The following is a 12,262-nucleotide window of genomic DNA, read 5'->3' as shown; positions in this document are numbered from 1 at the left end:
CCTCTCTCTCTCCTCTCTCTCTCTCTCTCTCTCTCTCTCTCTCTCTCTCTCTCTCTCTCTCTCTCTCGTTTGGGTAGATGTTAGGAGCAGAATTAATGGGTTATCTAATAAATCTGTGGTTAACTACAGTAGGCTTTCTTAGACCACCAGCCCCCAAATCTTACACAGAACTTGTTATTAGTTATGAATGCTTGGCCTTAGCTTATCCTCGTTTTTTGCTAACTCTTGTAGCTTAATTTAACCCATTTCTCTTCATCAACACTTTGCCTTGGCTTTTTACCTTTCTTTCATTCTTTATATCCTACTTTCCTGCTTTCTCTATGGCTGGCTGTGTTGGCTGTCTGTCTGACCGGCCCCTGGTGTCTCCTTCTCTTCTCCTTTTTCTCTCCAGCCTAGGTTACTCCTCCTTGTCATTCCCTCTGCCACCAGCCCTGCCTATTCTCTCCTGCCTAGCTACTGACCACTCAACTTTTTATTAAACTAATCACAATGACACATCTTCACACAGTGTAAACAATGATCCTGTAAAATATATATGTATCTATGTATGTATTATGATGATGATAAACATGAACTCATGTGGACATGTATCACACATGGGACAGGCAGGACTTGCATTCAGGAGAGCTACAGATTACAGGAAGTTGTCCTTAGAACTCACAGATGATTGGCAAAGCTGTTTTAGAAAGGTCTAACTAACCACTGGCCATTTAACCAGCCATGAGATTTATTCCACGGTAGCCTGGGAGGTGGGAGCAGACCACACGAGATGGACGGCACATTAACTGTGGGGATCCAGAGTAACATCCCTAAAAGCTAATGCTCCGTTGGCAAGAGGAGGCGCTTTGCTCAAGTCTAGGCTCTCTGAGGAATCTTAGATGTTATTTAATCTTCTTTGTCCTTTATGTGGCAGGTCGTAGCTTGTTTAACTTCCAACCATCATGTGTGTAGTGTCTGAGGCAAGGCAAGCCACCCCACTGAGGGGCCAGCCATGTCTGAAAGGGAGCAGATGGAACTCCTTGTCTGTCCTCTCAGTACAACTTATATGGAACTTACAGGAAAGTCTTTGTGAAGGTCAGTTATTGAGCAGAGCCAAGCCAGGATAACAGGAAAGAGTGGTGAGATCTCCACACAGGAAGAGAGGTGAAGCACTTGCCTGACTGGTGAAGACGGCAAGGATGGCCTTCCATGGGTTTTGCTTTGCTTTGCTAAGGGGTTTGCTTGAACTGGCGATTGGAAGACCAGCCTTCGACCTACAGGCTTCTTTGTTTCTGCTTTAATTGCTATTGTAGAATGTCATCCTATGAGCACAGTAGCTGCCATCTTCATCATAATAGCTGTGCCTACTCACAGAGACCTCCACGGCTTGCTGGCTGGAGCCATCTCTCAGAGCAGAAGTAGGTGCAATGGGCTATAGGATCTTTATCAGTAACTCAGAACTTAACTCCTGCACCTGCCTTTCATTTGCATATCATCTTGCCCTATTTCCGTGTGGCCCTGTGATCCCTGGAGGTGGGGGAGTGAGTTGGCTGTGGAAGCTTAACTGAAGTGGAGGCCACCAGCTAAGGGGAGGTGGTCGTGAGTGCTGGGGTAAGACCTATCAGTGGTATGGCTCTCCTGTGGGCTTGTAAATAAATCTCTTTTTATCTAAGCAAGCCTAATAAAATTGTTAGTTTCCGGGCAGGACTTCGGTAGACTTGGACTTCGGTTTGTCAGTGGCGCCCTAGAAAGAAGGGGTACAGCTTGCTTTTGTTCCCCAGGGCAAGAGGAAGTCTTTGACTTCCTTAAGATCTACGTTGACTATTAATGCTATAAAATGAGGAAATTTCTGGTCCTACTCTGGTGAGTTCCCACAAGGGTATCCTGAGGCCGTTCCTGCTGCCTGCACACTGATACAGTTGTACACACAGTACTCTGAGAACCTAGGAACTCCAGATTCCCACATAAGCAGAGGAGAAAAAGCAAGAAGGGGGCAGTATTTTACTTGTTAGTGTTTTCCTTTTGGATGTTTTACATGACTAAATTTATTACACATTTTCAATAGCAGTGCTTAGGACATCTAAGCTGGGAAGATGGCTTATTTGAAAAGAAATCTTACGTGTACGTCCTTTATGCATCTATATTTAGAACATGCACAAATTATATAACATGCAGGGCTAGCTTAGCCATCTGGTTTGTTTGTTTTAAAAAAGGTCTTGCTATATAGCCCAGGCTAGCCTCAGATTCTCCATCTTCCTTTCTCTGCCTCCTAGTGCTGATGTTACAAGTGCTGCTGGCTTAAAACAAATGTTTTCTTTTTCTGGTATTTTACTATGGTGTGCTCTTTTGGGGTTTAATTTACTGATTATATAAAAAGACTTAATATCTGACTCCTTTCTGATAATTGCAAAATAAAAATAAAACTCATTTCAGGTCCTACTGGAGTGACTTCACTTTGGTCCAAGGTGCCCCCATCAAAAGTGACTCAGGGGGTCCTTAGCCTAAATGACTGTGACTAGGTAAACCTCAGAAAATCTAGGATTGTGACGTTTTTCATTTTAGACAGTCCTGAAAGACTCAAGTGCAATGGACAGAGTCATTACCAGGAGCCACGTAGGCTATGCCATCCTGGAAAACCCAAGAGCAATGCACAGGGTCTCTACCAGGAACCATGTAGGCTATGCCATCACTGAGAAGGCAGCATCTCCTTATTGATTATCACTCCAGCAAGCCTCCAGGCCAGGATCAGAGCAAACAAAAAACAGATGCTTAGTATCAGAAAAGAGGAATGACCTTGTCTACTGAGACACTCCACCACTCCAAGGAGATCTGCTATTTTCTAACTGTTGCTGCTTGGAGACTAGCCTCTAACAAACCACAATCCAGTTGCCTCAGCCTCTCAAGCGCTGAGATTACAGGTGTGTGCCACTGTGCCAGGTTTATAGCCCCCCTCCAACCCTCTCTTCCTAGACAAGGACTTTCTCTGTCCTATGCAAGCCTTGCACTTGGGATTCCCCCTGCTAATCTTCCTGAATGCTGGGCTTATGCACTTACACCAACACTGCAATCGTCCAGCTCTCAAATTTCCCCTAGCGGGCCACACCTTTCCTGGAGCCTGCTCTGGAGTTTTATGAAGCCTTCAAGGCAAGCACCAGACCACTAACTCACACTCGGGCTATTTTCTCCTCATTTCCCTCCGAGTGGCTTCTTTTGGCTGATGCTGCCTCCGTGTTATTCTTTCCTTGGGTTTTATCTTTTTGAATCATTTGTAATGACAGTATAGGCAGGTCCAGGGGAGGAAGGGCACAATGAAGACCAGGGACCCTGATAGCTGGAATGCTTTCGTGAACTAATGCTCTTCGAATCCTATGACGGGTGACATTTATAAACTGTGATATGCCAACCTCGTCATGGCCCACAAGAGAAAGGAACATGGTTCTACAGGATTCTCCTGCACAGGCCACTTCCTCCAGGTGTTACAGGAGGCTTTTATCTCCCAGCTAGTGACAGCTGGCACTGGGATTTAACAGGGGCTTTAAGACTCTATTCATTTAACCACTGCCGCCTGGCAGAGTCATGAGAAATGAGAGAGAAATTGTAGCTGACTTTAAGGAAAGTGTGAGTGTTTCTGGTTAGTCACAGGCATTCTGATGGAAGCCAGAACAACGAGAAGAGGATGTGGAACAAAGCAATTGAAACTGGACTCTGGGTTATAAAACTCAGAAACCTTTGGATCATGGATGAATTTACAAGTCCACATAAATAGGTGGACACTTTATTGGCTGCAGATCTGGACTTTGGGATCCACCAGTGCTGATGGGAAGCAGCAACAGCCTTGGTTGGCATCAGGTCATCCGGGCTCTGTCCTCTGCTCTCCGTTCTTGTCTCTCCCTCCTATCAATCCAGCTCCATCACTGAGTCAGGGCTTGTGGCTGCTGCTGGGACTAGACCGAGACCCCAACAGCTCTGCCACAAATAGGACCTGGCTCTTCTTCCCAGCTCCTGGTTGGAACCGTGTAGGGTAAGGTTTGCTTGTGCTGGCTTAGGTTATGTGCACTCCTGGGAAGGGGTATGGTCTTGTGAGTGGTACAGTGTGGCTCACACACATACCCTAGTGGCCAAGAAGGGGGATGGAGACAAAGACCTTGGAAAAATCACCGTGGAAAATACTGTTCCGTGTGTTGGAAATAACTGATCTCGGAATAATTTTTAAATGATATTATAGGGGCTGTCTCCGCCAATAAAATGTTGGTTGTGCATGTGCAATGACCCAAGTTGGTCCCCAGCCTATACATTAAAAAACAACAAGATGTCTCAGAGATGGTTCCAGTAGTTATGAACTCTTGTTGCTCTTCCAGAAGACCTGAGTTCGATTCCCAGCACCCAAGTTCAGCAGCTTACAATTGCCTGTAACTCCAGCTGGCCTCCAAGGATACATGCACACACATGTCATTCATGTGCACAGACATATGCACATACACAAAACCAAAATGAATCTCAAACAAACAAACCCGGGTGCAGTGTAATTCCAGTTCTGGGAAGATGTAGGCTGGCAGATCTCTGTGCTCACCGGCCAGATGGTCTAGCTTGATTGGTGAGCCCTGGGCCAGGGAGAGACCCTTGTCATAAGGAAGCATGGATGGAAACCAAGGAAAGACGCCCAAGTTTGACCTCTGGCCTCCACATGTGCGCATGCACACACACTGCCACCTGAAGGATCCACTTGCACACACATTCATGCCTGCATGCTCCCACCTGCATATACACTCACACCTGTGCATGCACACACATACGTACACACAAATAAAATTGGTTACTCTTTTTTTTTTTTTTAAAAAAAAAAGAGAGGTGATGATGTTTTTCAAACTGTCATGCCATAAGAGATTCCATTCTCAGCCTGCCATGGCACCCCACTAAATTTTCACCTTCTCTGTATTAACACCACAGGCATAGAAGGGATAGAAGGTGTTTTTCTGCCACCTGTTCTTCCACAGGGTGCAATGAGCGGTGACCACCATGCCCTGGTGTCCACTCTTCATGAAGACAACAGGTAGAGAAAACAGCTAATGACTCAGAGTTGGTGACTACTCAGAACTCTTAAAGCAGCATATATTAAAATCTATGGAAATCGAAAAATACTGCCCACTTTAGCATTAGAGACAGCTGAAGAGAAAAAGAGCTGTCGTTTAAGGATCCTCATGGTTGTGAGAAGACACAGTTATCAGTGGAGTCAAAGAACCTATCGTGCCCTTTTTGTGGGTTTTACAATTTTACTGTATGAAAATTCAAAGGAATATTTATAAAAATTACCAGGTGCAATAGCTTTTAATTATAAACCTGAAGCGAATCTGTGAGATTTATTATTATTTATATATGTGAATACTGCAATGCTAAAATGGAAGAATGATGAGCCCTTTTTGTTTTGTGCCGATATTGAATTGTTGAGAGTTGAGTCAGAATATGTAATATTTAAGAAGTTCATAAAATACATGAAAAGAGCATGAGAATAAATAGGGAAATATATACCATTGTTTGCTGAGAATTTTGAATAAATAAGACAGCAATTGCCTTCTACATACAACATAGATTCACACATTGCTGATGGGGACTCAAGCACCAGATATGAAATCATAAATATGTATATGTTTGTGTTAAATTTCTCTCTGTCACGTTGAAATTATTTTAGGAAGTAAAGAAACCAAACATTACCCTGCTGATTAAAAGAAGACAGAGTGGCTAACGGGTCTGCTCCTTACATGTTAATGGATGAGTAAGACACAAAACGGAAGTGACACCTGGGGAGAGAGGTGATGGGTGTTGGTGACTCTGCTCCAGAGGCCTCTGCTGCTGGGTCTAAACTTCTTCACAGACTTGGGTGCTGTGTTCTCAGGCCTTTCCTATGTACTCACATCTAAGGTGTAAACTGTTCATAGTACATTGTCCTTAAAAATGGAATTAGTTTTGAGTGTAGGCTTAGGTCATATAGGGGTGAAAGGAATTGTAATTACCTCCTAAAAGCCTGCGTCTCTAAAATCATCTCCTCCCATTCTGTGTGTATGTGCTCCAGTATTCATGTGCACGCATGCATGCCCACACACATGCCACAGAGTGTGTGTAGAGATTAAAGGACACACCCTCAGTGCTGGGTCTTACCTTTCACCTTGTTTGCAACAGGGTTGCTTGTTTTGTCCACCGGGATAGCTGTGCGTGTTGTGACCCTTCCCTCAGCTCCTGGGGATCCGTCTCCCTCCTAGGGCTCTGTGTTACAGATGGACACTACTGGTTTACTTGGGTTCTGGGGATCCCTGTGTGGCAAGTCCTTCATCTCTTGAGCCATCTCCTCCGCCCATGGTCTAGATCTAATTCATATGCTCTAGCTCAATGACCCTGAACTCTTGATCCTCATGCCTCCACCTGCCAAGTGCTGAGGTTAAAGGAGTGTACCACTGTAGAATGATTAATAAAAACCCAGAGACAGATACTGGGGTTCAACCTGAAGGTCAGAAAAGCAAAACAGCCAGCTGCTGGCTCTTACCTCTACCTCAGTCCAAAATGGTGATCCTGCCTCCAGGAATCTCAGAATGAGACCGTCTGAGAGCTGTCTCCTCCCATCTTATATTCCTCTCTAAGGCTGGGATTAAAGGCATACGCCACTACCACCTGGTTTCTATGGCAAACTAGTGTGGCTACTGGCATTAAAGGCGTGTGCTACCACCACCTGGTCTGTAAGGTTGACCAGTGGGGCAGTTTTACTCTCTGATCTCCAGGCGAGCTTTATTCATTAAAATACAAATGAAATCTCACTCCACACCACCACACCTGATTTATGTCATGCTGGGGACTGGACTCTGTACATACCTGGCAAGCACATGACCAACTGAATCACATCCTCTTCCCCCAAAGTGATAGTTTCTTATTTTCTATGTCTTTAAAATTTTTTGTGAGTTTCTGGTAGATTCAGAAGTGGAATGTGGGTGGCCAAGAGAGCATTCAGGTTTTTTTTACTGTAGTATTTGCCACTTTCATACCTGTCTATCCCTCCCCATTATCCTTTCCTCCACCAGCTTCCACTATGCCCATGCCTTTTTTGTGTGTATTTAGTTAGTTTAATTAGTGTTGCTTGCAAGAGCATGGATGGGAGGTTATTTACTGGCTTGTGAGCAACCTACCAGGGGCTACACCACTGGAGGAAGTGAGCCCACCCTGAAAGCAGCTATAACTGCCTACTGCCCTTAAGAAATGGCACCTTCACAAGCCCTTCCCCCATCCGTGATGGATTGTTGGGAGAGTATCTTGTTCAGGTCACCTTATGTTTTTGAGACAATTTGTCACTGGGATCTGGGGCTTACCCAGGTTAGGCTAGGCTGACCGGCCAGCAAACCCCAGCGACCACGTCTCTACTTGCCTAACATTGGGGTTGTTGTCTGTTTTCGCTGTTGTTTCTTTGAATTGAACTTTATGTTTTATAGTCTTTGTTTGCACAGCAAGCATTTTACCAGCTGAGTAATCTCCAGCCCTCCCTGGCCATTTCTTATCTCTACCATTTCAGCAGAAGCCTAATCTCTCTCTCTCTCTTTTTTTTCTAAGTAGTAAACTTAAGGCCAGTGACACGGGTAAAAGCACTTGCACCCACGTGGTGGGAAGAGAGAACTGACTCCTCTAAGTTGTCCTCTGATTTCATGTGCACAGACTCACATGCGTGCAGACACACAGATAAACACACACACACACATAGACACACACAGAGACACGACACACGCACACTCAGATGAATGAATAACAAAAAACAACAGAAAGGAAGACTTCGATAATCTTCAGAAAGAGTCTATAAAAATATAGGTTACTAGTGTCCTTAGAAATGAAATTCTGCCCCCCCAACTTCCCCTCTTCCTTCTGTTTCAACACGAGTGTCCGTCTGCTGTGCAGTCCCTGCTCCCCGTGGCTCACTCTGCAGCTTTCCTGGCCTATTAGTCTTTGTCATTCCATCATCTGTTCCTTCTAACCAGCCGCACAGAAGACTAACTTAATAGCAAAATGGCAGGCCATTCCTCTGGCCTCCAGCCGCCTAATGTGAGCAGTCTGCACCCCTCTGGCTACTTATTTTAATTCCATCTTTCTGTGGCTTTGTCTCCAGCGATAGTGGAGGATGTTCCTGTTTGGGGGCTCTGAGCAACAGTTGATCACCACAGAGAAGGAAGCAGGGGTCAGCCCAGCTGGGGCACCTGGCGGGGGCAGTTACTTAAGGTCCTATGGGCAGCAAACTGCAGCTCCTCTGATCTCAGTTCCACTTTGACTACTGGAAAACACGCAGCAGAGGGGAACGTTCCGCCTTTACACATCCTCAGGCAGGGGTATGGCTCTGTGTGGAGCACTCGCCTTGCATAGACAAGGCCCTAGCTTTCATCCCAGCACCTCAATAAAAAAGTAGGAAGCTCAGCATGAGGGTGCATGCCTGTAATACCAGTACTTGGGAAAGATGAGACAGGAGGATTGCTGCAAGTTTGAGACAAGACTGGACTCTTGATCAGTGTATACTGCTGTGAAGAGACCATGACTATGGTGACTCTTGTAAAGGAAAACATTTAATTGGGGCTGGCTTGCGGCTTCAGAGGTTTAGTCCATTGTCAGGATGGGAAGCATGGTGGCACGTGGGCAGCCGTAGTGCCGGAGAAGGAGCGGAAAGTTCTCCTATTGGATCTGCAGGCAGCAGGAGAGGAGGGACACTTTTGAAATCTCAAAGCCCATCCCTGGTGACACACTCCATCAAGACCACACCTCCTAATCCTTGGAAACAGTGCCACTCTTTGGTGACCAAGCATTCAAATCTATGAGCCCATGGGAGCCATTCTCATTCAAAGCAGCACAAGAGTGTACAGTACCAATCAGTCAGGAATACATAGCAAGATCCCGACTCACAAAGCCAAGAAACCAAAATTAAACAACAAAAAAGTTAAATAAATTATTTGCAGATAACCATTCAAGAACACCCAGAAATATGCTAGGTTTTAGTACTTTTTAAAGGTTTTTTAAATTCATGTTTGCATTTCTAATATCCACAAGCCCTTCACCCCTCTTCCCACACTGCCAGGTACCCTGAGTGCCTGGAGTGATCCGTGTTTACAGAACAGAGTGGTAGACAACAAGAGGCATGGTAAAAATGAAAAGCACCTTGCAAAGAATGACTCCTCAGAAAGAATATTTAAAGCAGATATAGCATCACATTTGAATTCTTAATTATGATTATCAAATTTTTGACTTAAATAATACGCAAAGGAAGGGCTGGTGAGATGACTCAGTGGGTAGAGGTGTCTGCTGTCAAACCTGACGACCTGGGTTGAATTCTTGGGACCCGTCTGGGTTCAGAATGAAGGTGCCAACTCCCACAAGTTGTCTTCTATCTGCGTGCTGTGGAAGTCACGCCGGCACCTCCATCCCATACCCCGGAACTCCACACACACGAATAATGTTTTAGTAAAAAAAAAAGTGATAAAAAGAGTACTTCCTTCCTGGCACTTTCTGTTCATGCCTTCCATTGACATTCTGCTTACTTCTATCCTGACCTGTGAATCCTTCCGGTGCACGGTACACTGACCTCTGTACCTTTTATCCCCTCTTTCTCTTCCTGAAGCTCCTTAAGGAAAAGCTTCAAATAGTTGTTACCTCAAGGAGAGGAAGAGACAGTTTATTCTGGTCTGGAGTGACCATGGTCCTGGGCACAGATTCAGGACCCAAATTCCATATTCTGACCTGCTAACAGATTCATGAAGTGTTTATAGTAACAGAACAAAGGAAGCCATAAATCAGGTTTATCTTTCAAGTACATTGGCAAAAACATCAGTTAGGTGAGGGTTACAGCGGGGTAGGGCAGTCTTCGCTAGAGGTCTCAGATGCCCCCAGATTAGCTTAGCCTTGGACCTGTGGAAGCCGGGGGTACGGGTGCATTTGTGGAAGCTGGGGGTAGGGTGCGTTTGTGGAAGCGGAGGTGCGAGTGCATTTGCGTTTGTACACTGCAAGAGGACTTACCTAATAGTCACAAGGATGTGAGATCACACGCAGAGTTTATGATTGGCTATTGAGGGGGCAGTGGAGAGCTGAAAAAAAAAATTGGCTCTCAATCTGTAACAACCCAGCTGTCTACAATCACAGGTTTTCATCTGTCATTCAGCTCCTAGAATTCTTACTGCAGATGTTCCCCTCACCCTGGTAACTATGGTCTACCGTGTCTCTCACTCCTCTTTTGTTACTTGTAGGTGGTACCTGGCATGCACTATTTCACTACTGCATGTTCAGTGAACATATTTGATCTGCTTCTGTCATTAAGCAGAATTAATATATGTGCTTTTGTATCCTTCCCCCAGCCCACCAGAGCGCCCATCATTGATCGACTGAATTAACAGCAGGTAGAGATTCGACAGTTCCAAGTTCTTAGATGAAAGCGCCCCACGGCTTCCATGAAGCTCTGCTCGGCTTGGGCACACCTGCTCCCGGGTAAGTAGGAAGACTGAACATCATCCCAGTTAGGAAGGATTCTGACCGCAATTCAGACTGCTAGAATTTTCAGTAGATCAATAGTCAGATAATGGTACAAGATAATGGTGGGAGCAAGGGACCATGTGGAGGAATTTGGGGTACCTGGCTGATGTATAGGACATAACATACTTGTGCAAAAGGTCAAATGATGTTCTGGCAGATAGAAGACATCGCTAATAAAAAGCAAGCACATCTTTATGCTAGGAAATGATGACATTGGGATGGTGCTAGTCTGGCCTTTTGTTTTTGTGCTCATATTACATCACCGAGCCACACAAGCATGGTGAGGAGGGGACAATAAAAATAAGTTATCAATGCACTATTAACTCAGCGTGCTCTTACCTATTAATAAGACATTGATGTCTCCTCTAAAGCGTGTCCCATTGAGAAGTACTTTCTCATTACCTCCAAGCGGCATACACAAAATGGCTTTTTTAATATACTCGAGTCTGTGGATGCTTGGTGCTAAAGACTTGCTTAAATGGTCAAAGATATCCTATTTAAGAAACAGGAAACACTTACATTGCACATTATCAACATTAGAATAGAATCTCATTATCCATTAGCTGGTATTTGTGCGATTTACAACTCTCTTTAGATTGAGTTTTGCAGAATTTCATGATCTTTGCCACATCATCAGCTGAACACGTAGGTGTGATGTCTTTGCTCATCAGTTTGATATTATTAGCCAGGATTATGGCTGGAGAAATCTTTTAAGAGATGCTCCTAATTAACTGTTAAATAAATGCATGGATGAAGTTATCTTCATAACAGATAAGCCACTTAGAAATTGCCTTCCATAAAACAGAATGAGTTAAATTTTTTTTCTTGGTGTTTTTGTTAACCTTTGCCCGTTTCCTCTCAATCTTGGGTAGGAAACTCTACAGTGTGTTCCTTTTAGACTTGGACTCTCTTAAGAGTTTTCTAAGAACAAAACTGTAAAGAGAACCCCTTTGAAATGGCCCTTGGGAATTAAAGATGCAACAAATGACTCCCATGTTCCCTCTGCATTGAGGCGGATCTGGCAGAAGGCATCTGCTTTTCACACAGGGAAAGAAGGAAATCTAATAGAGGCAAGCCTTTCAAGCTGCAAAACGTAAATCACATTCTAATTTAGAGAGAATTATATATTCATTAAGTTGAAAGCTTTTTTGTATCATTTTGAATGAGAGAAGACAAATAAAAATGGAAAAAAGCTAGAAGCGGCTGCCTTGTGTCTTTTGAAAGCTGACATTATTTCATTGGAGTGAAAACTAATTGTAGACTTCAATTTTGGGCACAAAAGGAAAATTTAAAGTAACTAAGTACAGGTATTTCAACAGACTTAATATTGACTAAACATTAATATTCCTTATCAAAAAAAACCAAAACAAAACAAACACTAAAATGATAATTTGCTTTCATAAGCAGAATTTAAGGTATGCTTAAATCCACCAACCTAATGGCAAAAATATTTGCTGACTATTTCCTAGGGGGACAGACTGGGCCAGTCCTCGGACACCAGGAAGATGGAAACATGACTTGCCCTCTGGTGTTTAGCTATATAGATCTACTGTTTAAGACATGACATGGCCCTGTAGTACTGATGAGGGTGGTCTGATGGCGCCTGGCCCATGGGGCCAGGAGGAAAAGGCTGCTGTAAGGGTGGAGAAGAAGAAGAAAAGAAGAAGAAGAAGAAGAAGAAGAAGAAGAAGAAGAAGAAGAAGAAGAAGAAGAAGAAGAAGAAGAAGAAGAAGAAGAAGAAGAAGAAGAA

General features: G+C 44.2%; 1 long non-coding RNA gene across 1 annotated transcript; it reads left to right on the top strand.

The window, feature by feature from the left end:
- The first annotated feature begins 10,082 nt into the window (after window positions 1-10,082).
- LOC126497092 (uncharacterized) lies at window positions 10,083-12,244 on the top strand. Its single transcript, XR_007590519.1, has 3 exons — window positions 10,083-10,182; window positions 10,338-10,467; window positions 11,982-12,244. It is a non-coding gene; the product is annotated as an uncharacterized lncRNA (long non-coding RNA).
- The last annotated feature ends 18 nt before the right edge of the window (window positions 12,245-12,262 follow it).

Source organism: Alexandromys fortis, unplaced genomic scaffold, assembly GCF_014885135.2.
Source record: "Alexandromys fortis isolate MF-2015 unplaced genomic scaffold, M_Fortis_MF-2015_v1.1 scaffold_25, whole genome shotgun sequence".
Lineage (NCBI taxonomy): Eukaryota > Metazoa > Chordata > Mammalia > Rodentia > Cricetidae > Alexandromys > Alexandromys fortis.
This window is presented reverse-complemented; position numbering and strand designations above follow the sequence as displayed.